We start from the raw sequence: 26,242 nt of genomic DNA on the forward strand, positions 1-26,242 counted from the left end.
GCCCATTTGTTTGCTGGGTTTGTGATTAGGCTGAGGTGTTCACGAAAGGATCTGCCTCACTTTGTTGGCCCAGATTTGCAAGGTGCTTGTGTTTCTACATTCAATAAAATCTATAGGAAACAGGAGGTGGTCAAGTCTGAGCATGATGTCAAGGAGTAGAAATGTCCTGAATTAACATGGCATCAAAGTTAAGGCTGTTTGTAGGGAATATGAAGTTAATGCAACTAAAACAACAAAATTAGTTAGGATTTTTTTACTTTTTTTTTTTTTTTTGATAGATTCACTTCATTTTCTTTGGGATATTTTCTTCAGGTATCATCAACAGGATTTGAGGGACAGCTGAGAAGTGTCATTTTATCATACCAAATTACCTGAAAAATTCCAAATTCAATGGCAGGGAAAGTATTGTAATAAAAACTAGTAACAATGAAATGCCTGTCTAACAATATTGCAGAACAACCAAATGGCTGGTTCTAAAAACAGAAAGGAAAATACTGTGGTTTTGCTTCAAGATAAATATTTCTGCTTTATGCATGCTATAAAAATGTATCCCCTTCTGGACAAATTAACCAGTTCTAAAAAACTGACTTTTTTTGCACTCCCTAAATCTTTCTTTTTTTTTTTTTAATGACCTCTGTGCCACAATTTTTGCCTCCAAGCAGTAATTAACCACTCTGCAAGTCACCACAAGTAAGTCAGAAATGAATTACACTTTAAAAAAGTCTGTAGCATTACTATAGTTAAACTAAAGTAATCAAACTTGTGCTGCTACTCTCTTGTGTGATTCAAGTACAAATGTTATGAAATTTTCAATAGCTTTCAGTGTCCTGTGTAACAACTGCAGATGAAAATACTGCAAAGCCTGAATCACCAAAGAAAGTCTGAAATGAGTAGAACTGTCCTTGAACACACCTTAAAATGGTTCACATTTATTATCCAGGCAAAGCAACTCTTGCTTTATGTAACTTTTTTCCAAAGTCTTTCATAAAGTGATGGGAAAATATGCAAATAAGATTAAGCATCTTGCAGTGTATTTGATTGTATCTTGCAATATCTTAGGGGTGGAGAAAATTCGAGGAATGCCGTCATACAATTTTCCCTCAGGTTTTTAGTTAACAGGGAGAATGTCTACATACAGAGCTTGATTCTTTCACTTAGGCTGGTACCAGTTGGGATTAAATCTATTCAAGTCAACATAACCTCCCTCAGGCATACAATGCTCAGAGAATTGAAGGCTACACATCCTATCAGTTTACAGCTGCAAATCTTTCAATAAGTTTATAGTAAATCTCTTTGCTTCTGAGATGTGATTTGCTTTGTTTAAGCATAGGGATATCTTGTTTAAGCATAGGGATATCTTAACTATGTTTACTTTGCATCAGCTCATACAGCAGCAGCTTGTGTCAGGAACTTTTCCCTGACATTACTTTTGCCAAATGACATGCATTTTGCATGATCAAAATCGCCAAATCAGAATACAGGGCACAACTTTACCATTTTTCTGATCAATTTACACTGAAATGTTACATAGCTCGTTGTTTAAATCGCTGCTCATTTTGCTGGGGTAAGATTCATTTGATATGAATGCTGATATGCAACTGTTCCCTTTTTACATCAAGGAAAAATAGATTTTTCAACTTGAATTTTGAAGCAGTGCAATTAAAAACATTTTATAGACTTCTAAGCACATATTTTGGAAGCTGAGAATAAAGTCTGTCTTTGAATTTGTTATGCCCAAATCCACGAAACCAGTAGAAAATAACTTAGTAAGAATAAACCTTTTAATGTATTGGAAGTTAAGAATGTAATCCATACTGGAAGGAGAACACAAAACCTGAGATGCAACAATGACAATTTGACTTTGAAGATCAGAGAAATGAATTAAAAATCACTTTTATGGGCATCACAACTTAACATTACAGTCAACTTTTTAGATTACAGTGTATTTGTGAAGTCTGGAAATACTCTGGGTGAAATCTTGCACAAATTCCCACCTGCTATCTACCTTCTTATTTGGAGTAGTAATACGTGCCATAGCAAAATTAGCTAGCATTAAAATAACTAAAATTAGACTTTTGACTGCCTGGTCAATCTATTTTGAATTGGAACACTGAGAATCATTGGAATATGACATTCAAACAGAATGATCCAATATCAGCACTGCATTCTACATGTCTATGTATGTACCACCCTGTATTGTACCTAGGTGCCCCCAATATAGGTTACTTCTACATTAGACAGTTTTTCTCTACACATATCAGAAACCTTGTAGAGAAAACAAACAAACAAACAAACAAACAAAATGGATAATGAGTTATTACAAAAGGTTTTCTGGCCAGGAGAAGGGCTGTATTACATTCAGTATCAGTGGGAAGTGACTGAAGAGACAGTGTGACATCTTAAGCACATTTTTGACGAAAAAAAAAGAAAAAAAGAAAAAAAAAGAAAAAAAAGAAAAAAGAAAAAAAAGAAAATGTCTCAGGTATTATGTTTGAAGGTGCAAAGGAACAAGGGGATTACATCAGCAAAAACTGTAATGTTTGAAAAGAAATGGGTGGGAGATAAAGAAGAGGACTACAATATAAAGATGGGATGCCTTTATTCCTTCTTTGTCTCCCTTCACACAACTTTCATTGCTCTCCCCATTACTCCTTTTTTTCCCCACTTTTTGGTGCTTATTTCTTCCTGGATTTCCTTTTCCATCTGTTTTCCTCTCTTTTCTCTATTTCTCTCTCACTGTCACAAGTCTCACGCAGGATTTTGTGGAGAAGTGCTGCTGTGAGCAGCCATGGGGTCTGCCTCATGCAGCAGCCTCCTCACTCTAGTAAGTCTGCCAGTGGGGAAATCCAGTACATGGAGTGTCAGGTGAATTGAACAAGCAGCATATATGCATTTCCTGAGGTGAGCTAGTGATTCCTCTGTGAGGTCAGAACCCACAGAGTGAGACACAGGTATCTTGAACTGCCTTTGAACACCATTTTACCTGGTGCAAAGGCTGGAGCAGGAGCAGGAAGAGGAGCAGGAGCTCACCTGATCTGTTAGACTGGTGAAGCAGTCTGCACTACACTTAGAGTGACTCTGCTTCATTTGAACTTTCTCACGGTGGATTTTTGGGGTCATCCCTGCTTTTCTGTTGTCTGGGTAAGCTTGACCACCCCAGCAGTTGACATCTACATAAGGCATCTCTGAAAAAAAAAAGGTTTATTTCCAACAGAACATTTCTCCCATGCACAGCAAAGAGTTAACAAAACTCATGAGGCATCAGCTTGGGTGTTACCCATGCATTATAGTATGTTGCTCTCCTCCTACTTGCTCTCATTTCTGGTTATAGGAAGTAGCCTTCTCTTCTTTGTGGGTGCCTCTGTGCACGTGCTGAAAATCCATGTTCCCAGTTCCTATATATCTCTAAGGATTTCAGTTTTCCCTTTGTTCTTGGGCTCTATCTGGGAAAGGTAAATCTTACTTGCTGGATTTCCGTCAGGCAGATGTGGTCCCCCATTATTGGCTGCTCATGTTGTTGCCTCCAAAGTTTCCTTTATAACCTTATCTTTGCCATTGTCTCATTTCCTGCTTGTTTTCCACTAGGACTTGCCTTTGATTTAGCAGGTGAACTTAGGGGCAGATTGTATTTAAAAAATATATATGCGGGTGCCTTATCCCCCACTGAAGCCTTGGGAGGGATGTACATGAGCCTCCCTGTACTGTTCATGGAAGGTTTTGAAACTAATTGCAGCTCCTCCTTGGCTAGCTTGGCTGCCCTCCTGCCTGCAGCTGTCTTCCAGCTCTGAAAGTCAAGGACAACCTGGAGAAAAACAAACAAAACGAATGTTTTGTTGGCTTGTAGTTTAAAATAATTGCTTTGCTTAGACCTTGTAACGACCTCCATCATTAACTTTTGGGTGGGGGTTGTTTCCTTAAATCCAAACACGTGCTTATACACTCTCTGGGAAATTTGTGACTTTAACCCAGTGAGATGGCATGACCTTCTGCTAGGATGAATAATTTTTGAACAGAAATTCCAGTGGCACTTAGTGAGCTGTGCTGAGAAGGTCGCATAAATAGCATTACTCATGGTGATAGCAGCATCTGAAACTTTATCATTACATTTTTACATTCATAAATATTTCAGCAATAATTTGTGGCATTTTGCATTTGATTTTTTTTCACATACACAGGACCAAAGATTGCTAGCAACAAACCGTTGAAGCAAAGGGCAGCAAAGGTGTCATTTTCCATCTGGTATACGTATTCCTTGATTTTGTATTCCCTATGTATGCCAAGAAAAGGGCTGTTTTGGCTTGTATGATAATGGCACTGTGAAGTGTGGCTGAACTGGGCTCTCCTGGACCCAGGGTTTTACTTTGTTACTTACAGTATTGAAGTGATAACTTTTTGGAGAAGCTCAGTTAAGAATGACATCTTGGCTTCACAGTGTTTTTCCAGAAGCTCTCTACATTTGTATCATGTGCCATGGGGTTGCAGTGTCGATCAAAAATAACTTTGTCCTAAAATTGACAGATGTGAATATCAGTACCTGTAACTTAACCACAGAAAAACAAACAAACAGGCAAAAAAAACAACAAACCCAAGAATATAATGTGTCTGATGCATCCAGTTAAAACAATAAAACAAATTATCAGAGATCAATCTCAAGTTTGTTGACACATGCAGTGGATTGCTTGTGAATAATCTGCAGACTAGTTGCATGAGTTGCTTGGTGAACAGTTTGGGGCAATGACAACGCCTAATAAGACTTCAGGGAAGAGTTAAAAAAACAAACAACCACCACCACTGGAAAATACAACCTAAGAACACTGAATGCACAGCTTGCTAGGCAATATTTGCTTTTTTATTTTTACATTTTTCACTTTAAAAAAATCCATGTTTTCTGTTTGGTAAGTGTTGTGATAGTGCATACTTCTTGTGTCACTGCTCAAGCACATATTTTGCTCTTTTAGGGGTTTTGATCTTGCTAGATTTCAGTGGAGAAGCCATTAAAGATCTTGTCTGCTTATTAGCAGTAAAGAAATTGATTAAATAAAAGTGTAATGCTGACAATATTTCATTTTTATAACTGAGAAATGGAAGCCATTGAAACAAAGGAAAGAAGGGGTGCAGGGGCTACAACCATGATTGCAAGTCCTACAGACTCTACTGTGGGTCTCTGAATAGGTCTTGAATGACACTGTAAGACTCTGTAAAAGGCATACTATTTCTTAAAGTTTTCCATATCTACAACCATGATAGCTACTTTAATCTCTGATTAAGAAACAGGATCTACAGAGCATCCTACGCTGCCAATTGCAAAGTAGGCGTATCATACGATGACAGAAAAGCATCAGCAGCATTTGGGTCAACTTCACACTATGACTTATTAAGCCTTTTAGAAAATAAAGCTCAAAGACCTTATTAATATCAACAAGGTGTGTTATAGTCACTCTTAATGGCAGGGATTAACCTTGTCATGGTTTGCTGCTTTCATTACAGTGCTAACAGTGAGCTAAGCTTATCATTCTGTTCACTATACTGTATCTTTACTGAGTGCAACGAATAGCTGATTTGGTCTTATTCACAGCAATGAAATGACATTTCAGGATTTCAACTTTCAGGATATTATGAATTTCTTCCGCAAAGCATGGATCTAAGCCTTGAGATACTGTGGCTAATCAATTCTATTAATTTCTTGTTGAAGCAGTGAAATAAATTTCCTGACCTCTTATGTATTTCTCTAGTTGTGAACCAGCCAGGAGAACTGTGGGGACATAGCAGAGCTTCTAGTTAAAAAAAGAAAACAAAACTGGAATATTGAGCTAACACTGTAAATTTATGGGTAAGTTCAAATCTCAGTTGAGGAACGCATTAGAGATTTATTTCAGTATCCTTGAAATCCCTATTAGTGGGATTTGGTATCCCTGTTAGTGGTCTATGTTGTGTTAAAACCAGGAGGGCTTGAGCAAGATTGCAGCAGACAGAGTGTTTTGAAAAAGACTACTACTCCAGAGAAAAGAAAAAACAAAACCCCACCACTTACCTACAGTTTACCTACAGGCATTGATCAGTCTGCCAGTATGGAGCTGGTCACATAAAGTTCAACATAATATTTTAAAGCACAGACAGTAAACTTGAACTGCAGCTTCCCCCCAAATTGGGTGTTTCCTTAAATCTAAGAGATTAAAACATTTCTGTATACCTTATCATTTTAGGCTTTTCACCTGTGAATCTTTCTGCATGCCAGGGGAACATCTTAAGTCTTGATTCCTGCTTCCGTTAAGGTAAATGACAAATTTCCATAGCACTTGTGAACATACTCAAAACCTCAGCTACTCAAATAATACTTTTCTTTTTAAAGTAGACTGAATGATTGGAGAGGAAAACCTGCTAAAGTAGTGAGTCTTAATGATTCTAATGCACATTATGTTGGAAACTAGGACAATTAATGGTTTAACATAATGACAGAACACGTAGAATGGTTTCAAGGATGGCTCAGTAGATTTACTTCAAAGTCAGGCAGAATCCACATCTGGGAAAAGGTAATGCCTTTGTCTGCAGCCTCCCTGAATTTGGTATTTAAACATTATTTTTTTTTTCCTTCATAACAGCTGGGGAAAAAAACTAAAGAGATTTACAATGTTTGAACCAACTCTCAAGGTGATCTATTTCAATGGAGCTAGTAAAAGCTGCTGTAAATACAGAAATGAGATCAATGTGTCTTTCCATGAAGGAGGCAGGAGAGGTAAAAGAGTATTCCTACCACAGGAGCACCTCACTGGTGTCTGCTGGCATGCCTTGAGGTGTGTGAGACCAAACATATAGACAGAGCTACCTTCCACCTTGGGGGCTCACCCACTTGCTCATTTGTCTACCAGACCTGGAGGACAGCATTTCTGTGTTTTGATTAACTTGGCATTATGATTTATTTCACCTTTGTGTTTTGTATCAGTCTGTTTATGTCAGTCATTCATGAATGATTGGGGAATGGTAGTTCAAAAGGGCAGAAACACAGGCGTCTATATCAAAGGGAGAAAGTTACGACCCTATGTGGCACCTAAAATCCCATCACCATGGATGCAGAGGAGGTGTTTGTAGGTACAAGTGAAGAGCTGGACATTCTTCTGGTTAATACTCTGAATAGAATAACACATAGGTCCACACAAATGTTAGAATTTCATACATGAATGAGGTGGTTGTGAAACTGGACCTTCACAAGAGCTCTATCTAGACGTTTTCTGCTAGCTAAGCTCCAAAAGTGCTCCTATGGCCGGTTGATTGAAAAGCTCCACTCCTGGAAGCAAAGGTGAAAGAACTACAGCCCAGTCACTGGAGTTTGTAATGGTTATACTGGAGCCTCACAGTGGGTTCACGTTTCTGAGTACATCCTAAGAAATATTTAGAGCTTCCAGTGAATAGATCCAATCCAGTTGTCCACTACAATTCAGTCCTTTTCCCTTCCCTTCCCTTCCCTTCCCTTCCCTTCCCTTCCCTTCCCTTCCCTTCCCTTCCCTTCCCTTCCCTTCCCTTCCCTTCCCTTCCCTTCCCTTCCCTTCCCTTCCCTTCCCTTCCCTTCCCTTCCCTTCCCTTCCCTTCCCTTCCCTTCCCTTCCCTTCCCTTCCCTTCCCTTCCCTTCCCTTCCCTTCCCTTCCCTTCCCTTCCCTTCCCTTCCCTTCCCTTCCCTTCCCTTCCCTTCCCTTCCCTTCCCTTCCCTTCCCTTCCCTTCCCTTCCCTTCCCCCTTTTTTTTCTCTTTTTTTTTTTTCTTTTTTTTTTCTGTCTGCTCCATTTCAATTTGAACCACTTCAGTGGAATAAAGGGGTGAGACCTGGGTCTGATTTCTCCAGCTGAGTTGGAAAAACAGCCAGGGAATATAGGGTGTCTCTTGCAGTTCTTTTGCTTTCAGGTCCAGCCATACCTTGCTAATACTCAAACTGTTTTCATCTATGCTGGGATTACTGCCAACAGTCAGAGTTGGCCCAAACACAAGAAAACTGCAAATGAACTGCCCCCTCAGCTCACTTGTGCACAAACTAAAGGAAACCATGGATCTGGTCCTATTTTCTCATTTGTGGACATCCTTTTATGAGATTAATCTCATTTAGACACCAGAGACAGGAAAAAAGCCTAACTTGCTTTTGAAATATAACACACTGCACTTAAAAAGGGATCTGGAGGAATGACTTATATCCCTCGCAGAAACAAAAATATGTAAAATCAGGTTAATATGGACACAGTGCAAACTGGCATGGTTTCCCTTGTGTTTATGTTTCGGCTCGGCTGTAGTTTTGGGGGCATGGTGTTGAGGCAGGGCTCAGAGGGCGCTAGGTGGGTATCACATCACAGGTATGAGCAGCACAGCTGCTGCCAGGCCTGGTGTCAAGGGCTGGGTTGTCCTGGCACTGCTGGAGCACGAGGGCAGTTAGCTGACCATAAGGCCACAACCTCACCGAGCTCCATTTTTCCTCCAGAGAAAGAGCTCAGGTTGCTGGATTGTTTGCTTAAGAAGGCAATTCATGTCCCTGATCTGAATATTCCCCAAAGGTTTAGATTTTGAGCTCAAACCCCTTTTCTCACTGATGACAAATTAGGAACTAAACTAAAAGTGAGTAATCAGAGATACCCCCAGTGGAACTGAGTTATTTTAATGCAGTCCAGGAGTTTGTGAAAAAAATTAGAGTGTGTGAGTGGTGTGATGATTGTGTCAAGAAAAATTTTAGGAGTGCTTTCCATTGTGTTTGGATGTAACTGACCCAAGTGAAAGAGACTGATGGAGCAGAGGTACCAAGAAACCTTGAATGGTGGCAAAATCCCTGTACTGGCTTTGCCTTGGCTTTCCCAAGAGATTGCTCCTGTGGGCTACTTTACTGCAGCATTTCTCTTGAACAGATTTCTAAATATTTTCCTCTGAAGAATCCACGGGAAGATTTACTGGAAGCACCGGAAGAGCTGTAGCCCTTCTGGCATTATAGCATGTGATGAACTTTGCGTCACTAGTAGGGAAAGCAGAGGCACCACTGCATGGCCTTCTCCTCAATCCTCCTATCAAGCCAACCTGAGAGCAGAGTGTGGGGTTTGCCAACCAGACCACAAAAATCAAACACCAAACTGCATAATCAGCTGGACTAACAAGGGTAAAATGAAGGCTATTTGCTTTCCTTTATGAATAGCATAAAGTTTAGAAAGTATCCTTCACTGCATGTCAGCACCAGGTCTAGCCTCCCTGTACGGCTGGGGCAGAGAGACAGAGAAGACTCAGTATCAATGAGTGGATGAGTTGGGTTAGCTGTTTGCAAGGTAAATGATGCTGCAATCTTGTGTACAGGGCCCAAAAGCTGTCTCCTCAGCATGTGCTCACTGGGAGACCCAGAAGGCAACTGAGCTGAGTCATCCTCACATCCATCTGAAGCACCCACTATCAGGCACATCTGCCTCTTTAAGTTTTTTGAAGCCAAAAGCTTGGTATCGCAGGAAAATTAAGACCTGATGTCCCAGTTCCTATTTAGCTTAGTCTACAGATGAGTCTGTGTCCGGTTTCCATTTGTTGGCATAGAGAGCTTGCTCAGAGCTGCTGATGGTGATACCACACAGCCAGGCGTTGTTTCTGTGACCAGTCTTACACTGTGGTAATAGGGTTTGACATCACGTATGTTCCTGTTTTGTCTGTGATCCTACCTCTTTTTAATGAGGTTAGATGTTACTTCATAGAGTGAAACTATTTCAACATAATAATTGCTGAGTTTTTCCTGTTTAAAGGGAAACATTTGCTTTATTTAAAGTTCTGAGGAAATCTCTTCTAGGTCACATTTTTTTACTGGAGAAACAATAAGTCCTGCTTGATTTCTTTTTCTTCTGAGTAATTATCATTATTTCTCCTATGTGTTTACAGTAAGTCTTATGTCCAACCCCACTTCCAATTGTAGAAAATGACTCCAAATCGAATAAGCACATGTCCCCCCAGCATCACAATGACTACATTCTCAGAACACCTCTGTGCAGATGAGGAATGCCATTTTCCTCGTTAGTGCTTCACAGAATCAGAATTTGATGCACAGGGCAAGTGGCTTGCAAAGTCAGACAGAGCTATGCATAAATCTCGGATCTACCGAGTCCCAGTTAGGTGCCTTGGCTGCAAAATTGTCTTTCTTTTACGGACATTACAGCCGTGATTTGCAAAGAACCTTGCACAATGGACTTATTCCAATCCATAAGATTTGAGCACCTAACTCCTTTAGTACCTTTGAAAATCCATTTGAAAATACTTTCTCATCCTTTTTGGCAGAAAACGCTGTCTTCTCTATTCCCTATCTAGGATTATACCTGTTTGTAAAGGTGGATCTAAAGTATTAAAAAAATCTGTATTTTTTTCTGACTTGGAGAAAGACCCAGCATTTCACTATTTAGTAGACTGTGTTCAACTGCCTTTCACTGTCATCACACTGTGTAATTATATTTAAGTCCCATACCTTGTCTGAGAATTAATACATTCTTGCATAAACAGTGTCACCTCCCCAAATCCTGCATTAAAAAAATCTGTTGTGTGAATATTAAAAAAAAAAGGAGTTGGGATTGCTGATAAATATTTCCATTATTTACTCATCCAGTGTTCCAATGGAGGGATGCTGGAAATAACTGCTGTGCTACTTAGCTAAAGGAAAAGGAAGGGAACAAATCAAACGGCAAGCTTAGATTTTGCAAAAATCAAATGAGTATCAGCCGTTTTGTATTTTAACTTTTTGGTTGAGAGCTATAATGAAGTAAATTATTTTCTGAATCACAGTAGATGGAGGAGAATTTGCTGGGGAACACAGATGACAGACTGTAAAATGCATGCTTTTTAGGGCAAACAGCCAGCCCCCAAATTCTTCTGTTCCTGTATACACAACCTGAGCTAGTTTAGCAGAACTTCAGCAAATGTCACAGCCTTTCCTGTTTGCTTTTGCATTGCTAATATATTTGTGCATTGCAAAACCTTGCATCTTCTTGAAAATATCCTTCAGGGAGGCGAGCGGGGAAATCCATATTCCTCTCTTTGGCAGAATCTCTTTGACGTCTCCTCTCCTCTCCTGTCATGCTTCTGTCTGCATGAGGATAAATGCACTGCAACTGGAAAAGAGAGATAAATAGCGTAAGGAGAAATCATTATAAACCCCAGTGCTTGAGAGGTGCATTCTCGGAAACGCGCCAGTCATAAAACCTGACCAGGCCTGAAAAATAAAAATCCCTCAAATAATAATATAGGATCCCCGTGGACCGTTTTCTTATGCCTCTTCCACAAGCATGGAGCATTAAAAGATTGAAAACTCTTTTTCACTTCATTCCATGCAGCCTGAAAAACCATACAACATACTCCGCATGCATTTATAATAAAAAACTGTGGAATAAAAGAATTTTCCTTTTTTGGGACTGTGTGCAAAACGAACCCTGCAAAATGAAATACAAATAAAAGGAATAGAGAAGAACTGTGGTAGAAGCCTAAGTATCCTTCCCCTCCCTCTTCTGAATGACAGGCTGGAAGAGTGCTGAAAACTGATGCTTTCTCCTCTGTTCTGTGAGGTGGTGAAGCTATATATACATATATATTTATATATATATAGATGTACATGTATATTGAAGTGCATGTCATTTAATTTATACAGGCAGCAAGCCTCTTGCAGGCCCAAAGACTTCCTTTCTTTTTTGAGAAAATTTCAAGTGCACAATGAATGTGGAACAATGTAAGAAACCTTTGGCCACCCAAGACGTCACGGGTATTGTTCTGCTGCACTTGTGGCCTCTCTGGAGCTGACACGCAATGTAATGAGTAACAGCACTCCTCCCCGTGGTGCTCTTGTAGGCAAGTTACACGACTTGTTTGCGAATCATTCTTCCTCCCTCTTATTAGCAACTGGCATAATGGTTTTGTGACTGCAGTTATCTCCTCGAGGAAGCCTTGCTGATGCGGTGTTATACTCATTACGCTTTGCAGGCTGATTGCATCAAACTTCACCATCTGCTTTGATGGGTGATTTTCATGCATGAGAGCAATGTGCCTTTTTTTTTTTTTTTTTTTCCCCCAGAGATTATTCAATGGGTTATTAAGGAAACCACATGTTACAAATAGGGATCACCTCAGTAGAAAAGCCAATTAGCACAAAGAGGGTTCTGGAGCATCCCCTTGCCAGCTGTGGTTAAAACAATACCAAAATGATAAACTAGAAGGACCTATCATGAACAGCCTGCACTGGCACTCAGTTCCTGACTTGCAATCTGCTGCCTGAAATTCCCATGTGCAGGACAGGAGGTACGCAGGGCAGAAAGCAAGGCTTACTTCTTGCACCCTCATGAGCAGCTTACATGAAGTTCATGTCTGGAGATCTTTCTCTGCACCACCCCCATCCCACCTCCCATCCCGATGCCCCCCGGGACATGAGGAGCTCTCTGCCAGCTCCCCAGTCCTTCATCTGGTGGCAATTTTCACCTGGCTGCTTAAGCACTTTTAAACCACCGGTGAAAGAAAAGCACTAAAACTGATATAATATATTGACGTATGTCTTCTAAGAGAGGAAGTGTAAGACAAGTGAGTTTTCGTATTATAACTGTTTATCTATCTTATAGGTAGGGTTTAATTACTCCCTAATTATATTTTCGCAAGTTTGCCCAACTTCTTTCTACAGATTAACACTATTCAGATCACACATTTATGGATTTGCTACTCATGACATGACAAGTCTGGCTTCTTTACTATTCTTTAATTTTATCTTTCCTCCTGTATCAAGATTGCTGTTGTTAATAGTACTTTTACTGCCACAGTTAACTTTGGTTCAGGATTAAGACTTTATTTTTCCCATCTTGGTATAAAAAACTAAGAAAACAAGGTCTCCATACTTGGTAGTTTATCTAGTAGAGTGATCTTTCAGGTTTCTCATACATTCCTTTGGAACTGGTTTCCGTTGAGTATTAATTTATTATTTTCTGCCCACGCTTGAATCTCTGAATCTGTATTATTTTTATGCCCTCGTCCTCCTGCTTCACTGCTGACTGAATTTATTGATACAACACATCTTGTGCCACTGTCCTAATAAGTACCTAGCTACATTGTCACTAGCAATCAGTATTCAGTATTCAGCATTCAGATACACTCACAATGCTCCAACCCTGACCAATTTGATTTCATGTTTTAGGTAAGGCTCTGCAAGATACACTACAGCACAATATTCAGTATAAATATTCAGTATCTCTGCTACTTTTTACCTATATTATTATTTTTTTCCTTAAAACCATGAAGCCATATTGCGGTGGACATCACTTTATATATGCAAGCACAAAAGCGTCTCACTTCATCGCATGTTTTTGATCTTCTCTCTTAGCTCTTGCCAGCTTCACAGATCACAGGAGGTGGCTAACAATTTACTTCCATTGTGCTAGAAGCTTCGTTTTCTCTCCTTTCTCAGTTACCCATCTCTGCTGATCATACACTATTGGACTTCCTCAAGTTTCCTTTGAGACACCCAGAGACTTTTTAAAATAAATCATTCACAAATAAAGTAAGTTTGCTTTTTAACTACTTGCCAGGTAGAGAGTACTGTTGTTTGTTTAAGGACTGCCAGAGTTTCCTCTTAAACTGTTTGTGAAGATGGTTGTATATCGATTGGCTCATTGATTTCTGCTCTGTCATCAAATCTTTTTTGGAAAGACCTCTGAAATTATTATTCTGTCTCACTCAACAAAGAATATAAAATTGCTTTTTGGCATAGATGCAGTTAGTTGGCATTTAATATGTTTCCCCTAGAATAATGTGACAATACTTCATGTTTATCCCTGATTATGAATAAAATCTGAATGTGAAATACTTCAAGAAATCACTCCAAGAGATTTTTTTGTCCTGCCCTGAAAAAAAATCTACCTACCCATCCAGCTGTGTTCACCCTGGCTATGAAAATACTGTAGATGGGGGTGAAAAGAATGCCTGTTTCTAAATTAACTATGAAAAACCTCACACAGCTCTGGGATAATGAAAATGCCACCAAACCTTTATTTTACCTTTGTCCTAAGTAACTTTTGTGTCCAAGCTCAGTATTTAAGATTTTTATTCATATTTCTTACACTGAAAGATTTAGCTAATTAAAATATATTCCCTTCATGAAACTCGTTTTGAAATACTTATGGGCAATCACTGAGGTAAGATTTTATGTCAAAGCAGTTTAAGTAAAAAAAAAAATAAATCTGCCAAATTACAGTTAGGAGTTGATGCTATAGATCTAAATCTAATTAGTATTTAATTAGCTAATGCTATGCAGCAAAATGTCCTGCAGTGTAGATACGGTCCTTTTGGAAGTTTGCTTGGCCGTTTTGGGAACCTCAGACATTAAAGTCCAATATAAAATTGTCAAGAAAACAGGGAAGAGATGCATATAGCGGTAGAAGGATCGAGAGTACTAATGTGAAGAGAACAGAAGAAAGCAGAGGAAGCTGTGCAGATAAGGATCAAGACAGGGAAAGAAAATGGAAAACAGACTTTTTGCTTGAGCTGGGCAAGGAATTCTGATTTTGAAAGAACTTCTCAGGGCATGTTGATTTGCATAATGACTAAGTGGTATGTCACTGCATAATGGCTAAGAGAGCTGACGCAGTGCAGGTAATAGCTGACCATGGTGGTACATGTAGGATCCTGCACATGAGACAGAAGAACTTACGGCATAGTCTTGGCCCTCATCCTCAGCACGTCAGGGCACACTGGGCAGATACCACCCCTGTGAACTATTACTTGTGGTAGTAGCAAAGCTTTGGTAGCACTCCTGAGATTGCAAATACAATTTTAAATGCATCTTTGATATATCGTTACCTCTACGTTATATGGAGAAATGGCAGGGTAAAGAAAATGTGGTTGAAGAAAAACACCAGTAATGGTACGCCTTCTGTCCTTGGTCTGGTTCTCACAAAGCCAAACTGGGTTTCAAATGGCCTTGCATAACTTCAAAAATCCATATTTGGACTTGTAGTTTGCAACCTATTTGGAACCTATTAAGAGAAATGGGCACTTCAGAGACATGAATCACTTGCTCTATTTTAGGTATCAATGCTAGGATGAGATGCACCTGTTTCTCTGCCAATAACTACTAGCTTAAGTGAATCAGGACCCACCTTTACTGTCTCTGAACCACGTTCTCTGTCATTTTTGGTTTTGTAGGGACTTTATTTTCTTGGCTACAGCAGTGAAAAAACATGCAGCTCGGGACCTAGAGATGTATAGTCCCAACTCCTGTGGGGCCAAAATCAAATAATTAGACTCTGATGCAGCACAGCTTTCTCCAAATGGTGGCTGTTTCGCTATGTGTTCACCTGTAAAGCAACCTATTCACAAACCAGTCTGCTCATGGATAATGGAAAATTAAAAATATACAGTTATGGCATGCCTGTAGAAAAAATCCCACAGGGCAGGATTCAGCTTCCTATGACACATTTAATGTCAGTAGATGGGATTTGCCATGTGCATTGTGTGTCTAAAGTCTCATTAGAATTGATGGAGATCAAGTCAAGACAGTCAGTGCAGCCTAAAGAATGACTCAATTCATCCTAAAAGACGAAGAACCTGAAGTACGAGGAACTGACTTAGAGGCATTTAGAGCCATAGAAGGAGTCCCAAAATACAGATGGCAGGGTTGCAGCTCTGGGGCAGCAGCATGCTGTGGTGTGAAATAAATTCGACCCTTCATGCAGACATCCTGGTCATCCCAGCTGGCACCAAGTACCCCTGCTTTGGTACTGATTCCTGCTGCAGTGACTTGTCAGCTGAGCCAGCCTTGAGATGCTGATGATTGTCCTGACCTGTCTACACTGAGTGCAGTGAGAGCTCAGACTCTAGCTGACATGTAGACAGCTACCTGCAGACATCTGAATTTATTTGTCTTAATCTGTGAGCTGAGTCCCAGTGTGCATGGCACTCTGTAAAGCATAACAATGCTCTCTTCTTCAGCATCCATGTCATCTGACCCTGGGTAAGGGAGAACAGTGGGCATGGTGAACAGCCCCATGACGGTGAACCTGAATTGCCCTGATTTGTATTTGTTGTAAGAAGCAAAGCTTTTGAACTTTCTGGAGCTAACTTTGTCTCCTTTATGCAAGCAAAGCCCGTGTTCTAATTCCACACATCTGTGAGTAACCCTGTAAACTGATTTCTTTTGTCACTGAAAGTGACACTTATTTTTACCATGGGGATGCAGGGTACCTTCAATGAGTCATTAGCTGTAGGTCTTGTAATACAAATCTCAATGACTTTTTACTCATAATTAGATACATTCTGTGACTTGAAGATAAACATTCAGATCTGATAGTGTGCCATGGTGATTTATCAGCATTCATGCACCTGTAGGGTTGCGCCAAGAACATGACTTCGCTAAAACCAACCTCCCTTATGGGAACAATGTGAAACGGTGGTTGGTGTAAATGGGAAAGACACTAGCAGGCTGTGGATTTAAGCTCATCTTAGAAAGGATGAACTTATTCTATTTGACACATCCAGCTGTGCAAACAGCAGTACAGAGTGAGCTGTAGTTAACTTCACTAATACATGGGGATTAGAAAAGATCCTGTGCTACATATAAATAATACCTCTGCTTATAATGTACTTGAGTACCACAGAGGAAAGGAAGGAAATACAGGGGGAACCCAAGTTATTTCTCCAGCTGTCATGAAATAGGATTGAAAACCCTGTACATTTCAGAGCTTAATTCTTCTGCTTGCCAATGTCTTTTATATTTCTGAGGCAGAATTTACACAACATGAAAATTGCCATGATACATCAGCTGCTAGGAAAGACAACGAGGACCATACCAGCACTATTTCTTCACTTCTCTAACACTGAGCTTCTAATAGTCTGGTGTTACTGTATGCCTTGAGTGACAGATTACTCTGGCTGGATTCTCGGTAAAAGCAAAGGGAACTGAATCTGTTATCCCTTCTTTTGAATTTGAGAGTATGCCACAAATTGCAGTCACACTTTGGAGATGAGGATGTCCAATGCTCACCAATGCTTTAGAGAGCCCTGGAATCCTATTTTCCTGCAAAGCAGTTGTTGGAACCATTTACATTTTAAGTCCACCCAATGACTGTAGTTCAGGCCTGTAAATTTTTTCGTGTGTGCCAGCTGCTTTAATGAGTTTCCTATGTCACTGAAGACTCGAAAAAAAAATAAATAAAAGAGTACAATCTATCTATTCCAGTTGCCATATGCAATGTCAGATGTTATCAATATTACTAAGGTTTCACATGATGGACATGGAGCATGCTGCTTCCACTAGAATTTCCCTTTTTGTACAGAGCCAAACCACCACTGACATCTTGTTAATTCACCCAACTGTGACTACTCTGTGTCAACATGTGTAGCTAACCTTCGTGTTCAGAAAGTTCACTTTGTGAAAACATTTTCTTGCTCTCAGTGTCAGACTCTCTCTTGCTGCTTTTTTCCATTACCTCACTTTTCCCTGTCAGCCAGAGATGTGGGACACCATTTCCCTTTGGAGTGTATCTCAGTGTTGAGCTGTTGAAACAGCAGGGGATGCTATAAATCTGGACAGGGAGCTGCTCTTCATACTTAGTAACTGGATGTTTTCTGGACATCTCAGACAACCTCTAACCTCTATGATCTTGCATGGTTTCAGACCCAAACTTTCAGTTTGGGGTGGAAACCAGCATCATGCTAACACACCTCCAAATCAGCTGTTTCTGAGTCACCTTTTTAGACAAATGTCAGATATTAGGATTCATTTAGGGCTTTCCAAGTGTCTCCTCATTACCTATTTGTACTACTTTACCTACAAAGATAGAAATATAAGAAGAGCAAAACCAAAAGAGTATCTGAACACAATATCTAAGTTGCAAGGATTTATTCCAAAACTTATAACATTAGAGCAGCTTGAACCCTAATTAAAATATACACTGTTCAATTCCTTTTCCCTGCCAAATATGCGATTCCATTGGCTCCTCAAAGCATGGCTACTGAAAGCAAAACAAAGGAAAGAGCCACCGCTGGGAACTTTTCTATACCTAGAGATGTCGTCGATGTAACTTATGCTTTTTCACACTAGAGCTAAGCTAGAAATCTGTAATTTATATTCTAGAAATGGTTAATATGCATTTGTAGAATGGGACGCAACTTGCAGAGTTAATGGTAGAAGAACCGAAGATAACGTTCCCCAAAGTTTTGACAGTTCTGAAGTTTTGATAGTTCCTTCTGTATAGTAAGTGTTTAGTAATGAACAAGTTCTGATTAGATTGTTCAGATTTCCCTAAAATAGGTGAAAGCTAAGCATTTTTCCTAATTTCCTTTGCTCTTATAACAGATACAGAAGATATCTGATAAGAGAGGGAAAAATATGTTGTCAAAAGTCTTTTTCAATGTATTTTTTGCATTTGGGGAAAAAAAAAGATTTAAATAAAAAAAAATTATTCTTTCTTAGTTATGTTTTCATTTTTTATCAAAACAAAAAAAGTGTCTGAATTTAATTTCCTGTTTGCAACTCCCTTGAATCTTGGTTCAAAGATTTAATAACCCCAAAGTAGCTGCCTCATGCTTAAAGCTTCACAATGCCCCATTTGAGATTTTTTTTTTTTTCATTTGATAAGAACCACCATCCACTGTGACAAGGCCAGAGTGATCTTTGTGTGGAGAGTTTCAAAGGTGCATTCCTGGACTTTCCAGGGAAGAGCAGAGAATTGATTGACTGGGGTTTTCTGCTGTAGTGTGGAATGAGACACAACCGTTATTCTCCATATAGCATATATAGAGATACTGCATATAGAGTGTTTCTATTCTATATTTTGTAGTAGTTTTTGGTTACAAAATAAAAGTTGTTCCATGAAGAAAGACTAGCCTGTTCCCTGTGCTGATGTCCCAGCAAAATCAGTCTTGTGATATTGCAATCCCATCTGCCAGTTTTAGGAAGAGGTATGGAGAGTTCAAGTTGCCAGCTCATGCCCTAGGAACTAGAGAAATCTCTTGGGACTAAGAAATGAAGACTCAGCTTTAGTTGGCACTCACTGTGTCAGAGCTCTAACCATCTGATGGGTAGGTGAAAGGCAGACCCTAATGAAGCAGAAATTTTTCCTCTTCAGACCTAATGAAGAGGTCTCTTGGAACTCTGTTTCATTAGGTGTGAACGGAGTGGTCAGAGGCATTAAGACTGTTGTTATTTCCTATATGAAAAAGAATTCTAAATTAACTGGACTGAATCAATGTTTGGAGGCTTCTTGATTCTCACAAAGTCAAAGGAAAGAGGGAAACGCCTAACCTAATCAAACAGGGTCTTAATCTGCAGTCCTCTGGGAAATTTATCATTCCTGTCACCTCTATAGGGAGTGAAAGTAATTAATTATACTATGTAGAATGACTCACCAGACACCAAAATTTCATTAAGTTAGAGATCTGAATGAGTAAACTGGATTCCACCCAAGAGTAGTGGATCTGTAACTCTTAATGTACATTTCTCTTCTCTGCAGGCCACTGGCGCTTAACCAATAGATCAAATCCAGACTGAATCGGTGGAGTGTTACACATTTAGACATGATGAAGATGAGAAGCTCAGGAATTATGTTTCATACTTGATTTTTGGTTCATCAAATATCTTCTAGTTTATATACATCCCCTGTTCCATAGGACTGGCTTTTGCTGGTACTGTTAACAAACCCAGACCTGAGAATAGTTTTGATTGAACAGAGGGGAAAGTGTTCTTATTTTCTGTCTTCTTTTCATCTTCTCATAATTACTTTTCGAGCTGATATTATTTTTTTTACCATCAATCTTTCTACAGAGATTTTCATGTTTTGTTATAATTCTTAGATAACTGTCTGCAAATAAATTCTTAGTTTTCTTCTGCTTTGTGTTTTTTTTTTTCTTCTCATTTCTCAAAGTAGAGTGCTTTTCTTTTTTTTTTTTTTTTTTAGTTTTCTCCAAAAAAATACTTTTTTGGAGGTTTGCTGTAAGTGTCACTCTGGGATTGCTTGTATTGTAGGATTTGTTGTGTCTCATCAGATGGCTAGGGAAGTCAGTTGTAATATTTTGGTACCAAGATGATCCCTGTGGTGTCTCAAAACTTGTACTGATGATAGTCTCAACTGATTGATAATGTCCAGCCTAATGTCAAGTGCATACTTGTTTAATATCATGACAAGATTATTTCCTGGAACATACCGAATCTTCATGGACAAATGTAACACCAAACATATCTCTGTTTGGAAAGAAGGATAATTGCTGTCTTTGCAAGAAAATGGTAAACGTCAGCACAAATGAGCATCAGATTTTACTATAAAATAATTTCTAATCAGCATATGGCCTGCATTTTTCCATTTATGTATGTCATTGGATATGCAGTTATCTAATGGATATATTGGTGTTTGAGCTAAATGATGATGATGCTACAAAGGATAGAAATAATGCCAATTTTTTGTTTGTTGTTCTTGGATGAAAAAATGCCATCAAAAGCTTATATGAGGTAGCATTGTATGGTGTTCATTTCCCTCTGTACGATGAGCTCATCATGCAGTGGGTTAGACTATATCCTTGCTTCCGGTTGCAGATTGAAATAATCTCTGTTGGCATTTGTTGCTTCTTCAGTAGCAAGCTGTATGTCTGTGCAGAAAACTGAATCTGCTTGCCTATAAAATATTGCCAGATACAGAATGTCACATTAAAAATGGTTTCACATGAAGCATGGTTAAAGGATAAGTATTCCATTTATTTCTCAGGATTGCAGCAATCCTGTGTCTTCCATAAGACACTGAAAATAATTAATGAATCTAGTTCTAATAGTTCTGACAGTTGTCATGCTCTTCCTTTTCAGTTGTCTGTCTAAAAACTCTAGATAACAAATCTTGTTATATGGCAGATTGTTTGGATTTCACAGCAATTCTCATATCTGCTAGTATTATAGATCTCAGACTTCTCAATGATTTCTATTTACAGCCTCTCTGTTTATCAACAGTGGAAATTTTTTTTTCTTTCTTCTAGTAGATATGTGTTGACCTGTTCCTATACTCTAGGTTGCAGCTTTTAGTAGGTGTTAACAAGTGGAACTAGTTCAACTGATTCTCAGGTTGTGCCTCAAAGTGGTGCATCACATGCTGCCTTATATTTTAAATTCTCTTTGTTTCAAAATAAATAATATCATCTCTGTTTTCTGTTAAGTTCTGAAGAAAGACCCTTACTGATTGACTCCTGACTTTTGTCTCAGATGAGAGATCATAGTAATCAATCAGGTGATTGACCTGTAAATCTTAGCACAAGAGAGACAGAGACAGAATGTGTCCCACTCACACAGAGAATAGATCATGTTAGAAGAAAGTTTTATTTGAAACACAGCCATTGCAGGAGAACAGAACTAAGACAAAAGTAAGTCAAAAACATCATAACAGAGGTGACATTTTACTTTTTCTCCTTTATTGAAGGGGGAACAGATTCATTGTCAAAAAAGAAAACCAAACAAACATCTATTTCAGTACAGGTATGTTTATGAGTATAGTATGAAATATTTTCATGTAGGTCCTAGTCCTCTCCCACTAAAATAGATAGACAGATTTCTATTAAGATCCATATAGGATCTTTTTAAACACAAGTACGGCGAAGGTTTGGTTCTTATAAATCCCTTTGCTTTGTAGTGGAATAGAACTCAAACTACTGCCTTTTGATGTTTTGGGACTCAGTGGTCTTCTCTGATCACTACAACACTTTGCTCTTGTCTTATAGACTCCACGGTTTTCAAAGTTGCCAAATTTATAGAGTCAGGAGTCCAAGTTCAGCCGGTTTTAGTTTAGCTTCCAAAATCACGTGCACTTAAACATTTGGAGTATTCCTGTACAGCGGATGTGGCTATAGGGCTTCCACCCAATGACCAGTGTATGGAAGTCCCCTTGGCAGGTAAAAAGAGAACTAGATATTTACATGTTTCTCAAATGCAGGTGTTCAGAAGACAAGCATCTGTTAAACCTTCCCCACAAATGATACTACCTTCCACAGAACAGGAAGTGATGGCTCCTTTGCCTGCATGGCTCTCAAGAATAATAATTTAGCTCTGGATGTGTTCAGTCTGAAAGAAGCTAATGTGCAAATAGAATACTTGTATGACATTCAAAATCTGCTGGAAACCTTGTTAGAAATAAAAAATTAGAGCCCCCTTCTAAGCACAGTAGGGCTGTAAGATTCCTGGCTGCTAAATCATGGAAAAGAAGAAGAAATGAGAAACTCTTTGGAGGATAAACCTGTTTAAGAAGGATTAAAATATATAAACTGATTCATTCAATTGGGCATATCTACCAGCTCTGCATGTGCTCATTCTATGCTGGTTAACTATTTCTGGCTTCGAGAGATACATGTGCTGTGCATAGGCAGCGATAATGGTAGTTCTGCATTTTGTATGCTGTATTCTCTGCTCCCAGGGACAAAGCCTATACTGAACCTGTGACTCTGCAGGCGGCACCTGGGTTGTACCTGCCTGGTCCTGTGAATAATCTGAGATTTAGGACAATCCCAAGAACTTTACTCCAGTCTGCTCTTTTTTTTTAGCCTATGTGTTGATGTTCATAGTTACTGTTTGGTGTGAGATAAGTGATGTCAGCTTCTAGGAGGGAGGGCTCTGCTGATAGTGTTGTTCGGTGGTGGTTAAGGATGCTGTAGGTTAACGTGTGTTTGGGGAATATTTGGCTGTTTTTTCCCAAATGAAAACCCATTAATTAACCCATTAAACTTCATTGCGAACATTAACATTTGAGACAGCCTGTGAATTTGCCCTTGATACTAAGGATCTGCCCTTTAAATATATGAAACCTACTTGAAATCCTATTCACATCATACACAAAAATCAAACATGAAGTTTCAAAGTAGAAGGGCAATGGGAGCTCTGGAGTACATATCCAAAATCTTGGACAAAGCAAACATTACTGTCAGCAGGTATATGATTATGGTCTGGGGCATCGGGTCTTGTCTAGCAAGGTCAGGTACTGCTTCATGGATGCAGGCACGAGGAATCACAGTTGGCTGTAGATGTAGATAGAATATCTGTTACTGGAATTGCAGTTTTAATTTGGTGTTTGTTGTTTGTTTAGAGGAAACACAGGTGACAAAAAAGCTGCCAATTGACTGTCTCACAGAGTGTCATGGAGACCAGTCTGACATCACAATTGCATTTGCTAAAAGCAAGGCACGTGAACTTTTTTATAAATTGGGAAAATCCAAAAAAGTTCTGATGTCCAGAGAGCTTTCTCATCCCTCATGAAAGCAGATTTAAGAAGCTGTTAGGATGAGTTCTGCCTGGCATTTATATGGCACATAGCTGGGGAAGAGAAGAGGACGTAGGCAGCATTTTAAGTGTTGTGCCCTTGGAGCATAAAGGCTGTCCTAATTCTTGAGGGAGAGGATCACAGTAACTAGAGGAGGAAATAGAAGGCAGGTCTTCACATGCCTTCTTTCACTCGCATGCTGGCTAACAGGGAGGGCTGGCTATCAAGATATCCATGGAGGACACATGACATCCACATCCTGCATTTGGCACTCATCACTGCCTACACATCTTGCTGCCACCTTCTACCCATCCCTTTACAGTAGGCTAGAGGCAATTAATGTAGTCACACTGAGAAGAATCACTTCAGCCTGATCCTGCTGTCTTAGGATGCAAGGCAACACCCTCAAGTTGAATGAGGGGAGTTTAGACTGGATATTAGGAAGAATTTCTTCATGGAAAGGGTAGTTAGACATTGGAACAGGCTGCCCAGAGAGGTGGTGGGGTCACCATCCATCCCTGGACATATTTAAGAGACATATAGATGTGGCAATTAGGGACATGATTTAGCAGTGGACTTGTAGTGTAAGGTGGTGTTTGGATTTGATGATCTTGAAGGTCTTTTCCAACCCAAATGACTCTATGATTCTAATTTTGTGTTGGTGCTCCACCACTGGCTTAGAGTTGCAGAAGATACCTTGTATCTTCTTTGTGACAAAAGTGAATGCCATGTATATTTAAATTGCTATTCTGTACTGGTAATGTTTGGCACCCAATTTTCTGGATGGCTCTATAATATAGTAGGCAAAGATGAACAAAGCTCTTTAATCTAAATGGAGTCCTTCTGATTTGTATCAAGGAAGTTGAGAGAAGAATCAAATCCCAGATCATTATTTTCTGAACTAGTACAGAGACAGAAACACTAGGCTGTAAGGCCCTGATTCAGGGAAGCATTAAGCACCTGCTTAACTTTGAGCAGTGACTTCAATGTATTTAAAGTTAATCAAGTGCTTAAGCTTTTTCCTCTATAGGGATTCTTCTCTGCATAAGGGCCTAAGAGAAAATAGATAACTATAAAGAGCAACTGTAATGAACCTGCATATGGGCCAAAGAGAAGGGGATTATTAATGCTTTCAGGTTCAGTGAGGACTAGGGTTTAAATATCAGCCTCCTACAGCGAGACATGAAAGACTCTCATAAATGTGTTAAATCACATCAGGTCCATTTAATATCATTATGTTTAATAAAAGTATCTTTGCACTATAATAATCACTGAGGACAGTAGGTGGACCAGTCAGGCTATTCTGGAAACAGAATATATTCCTTTTGCTGAGGTTATGCTCCTTTCTGCTGCACTCTGTAGTGTAGGTCTCCAATAAACAATAAGCTTCTAAGTGCTTTAATCTCTGGGAAAATCTTGAAATTGCCTTGAGGGTGGTAAAAACATAGCTTCATGACACAACTGAGCTAGGCAATGAAGAATGAGGTTCTCTGAACCAGAATAGTAGAAATGAGTGTGGGAAAAGTTCTTGTGCAACCTCTGTTTTGTTGGCAATGCTTCCAATAATTGGTAAGAAAGACCACAAAGCTGCAAATCAGAATGTAACAGTGCAAAACTACAACCAGGGCTTTTATCAGAAAGGCCTTTCAACAGTCTTTGTTGTTGCTCCCTCTCTCCTTCTAAGCCTCTTACTGTGGACAGAGGAAAAACACATCACTTTTTGGTTGTTTATGACCCCAGAGGGCAAACTGAAGTTGTTGATTTAATTGGAGTATTTAATTTTAAACATAGTTTATGATATGTAAGTGCTGCAAAGATAATTTGTCAAAACAAGAACTTTGGGGAACCTTGACACCAAACCTCAACAGTTTTATTATAATCACTTCATGATGACTAAACGTCTTAGCAGTGAGTCTTTAATAGAGTGCTCCTAGATTTTGTATGAAATTTGGAGATAATCTATGGTATTTTTTATGTTTGAAAACTTATATAGGAAATTTTTATTTTAAATAGGTCAAAGATAAAACATTCTATGCAGGAAACATAATGGCAGAATTTGAAATCCCCAATTTGCATTTTACAAAGTCAAAATCTAATTGGTGAACACTTGCAAAAGAGACTTTTTTTTCTTGTCTTGCAGAATTTTTAGCATAAACAGAAGCTGTCTGTTCAGTACTTAAGACCTCCTGAACTTTCATGCATTTAATGAAACTGTGTTTTTCAGAAGAAAGAAAATGAACTTTATGCAATATTACTAAACAAAGTGAGAAGGTCTAAGCCTTTTTAAGATATTTGCAGTTTGTATCAACTTTATAACAGTATTTTTTATTATCTTTTATGTAGACAATAAAGACCCATGTGAATAAAATTTAAACAATTACATTAATATATAATGTGACATATTGTCGAGCACAAATATGTCTTTCTTTACCTCCTTTGTAGCCATGACCTTAGATTTCAGAAATTTTAATGCACTGATCATTGTACCCAATCTATAGTTAACTCATGGAACTCATTACTATAAGGTACTAGGGTATTGATATGTTCAGAAAAACAGAGACAAATTAATGGAAGGAAGAAATCCATATCAGTGAACATGTGAATATGAGTGCTGGCTGAGAACTGCTCAGTGCCAGAAGCTGAAAAGATACACTGAGAGAAGGATCCCTGTATGCTTTGTCTCGTTTTTGCCTGTCTCTTCCATAACATCTGCAACTCTGACTACAGTCAAAGACTGTCTGTAGGCCATGGATCTGCCAGTATGTCACAGAAAATATTCAGAGTCATAGAATCATTAAGGTTGTAAAAGATCTCTAAGGCCTCTAGTCCAGCCATCCACCTAGCATCAATATTGCCCACTAAACCATATCCCTAAGTACCACATCTACCTTTTCCTCAAACAACTCCAGGGACAGTGACTCCACCACTTCCCTGAGCAACCAGTTCCAATGAATGAGTTGTTCGCCACTGCATTCACCTTTCTTCAGAGTTCACCTACAAGTGCTGTAA

The 26,242-nt window shown here is 39.1% G+C and overlaps 1 long non-coding RNA gene across 1 annotated transcript in view; it reads left to right on the forward strand.

Moving 5' to 3' along the window:
• Positions 1-6,202: 6,202 nt before the first annotated feature.
• Positions 6,203-26,242, forward strand: part of LOC310895501 — a 39,804-nt gene continuing 19,764 nt past the window's right edge. Inside the window, exon 1 of the long non-coding RNA XR_014580733.1 lies at positions 6,203-6,272. This is a non-coding gene — a long non-coding RNA (uncharacterized lncRNA). The remainder of the gene's footprint in view (positions 6,273-26,242) is intronic.

This window comes from Anser anser (assembly GCF_964211835.1).
Source record: "Anser anser genome assembly, chromosome: 2".
Lineage (NCBI taxonomy): Eukaryota > Metazoa > Chordata > Aves > Anseriformes > Anatidae > Anser > Anser anser.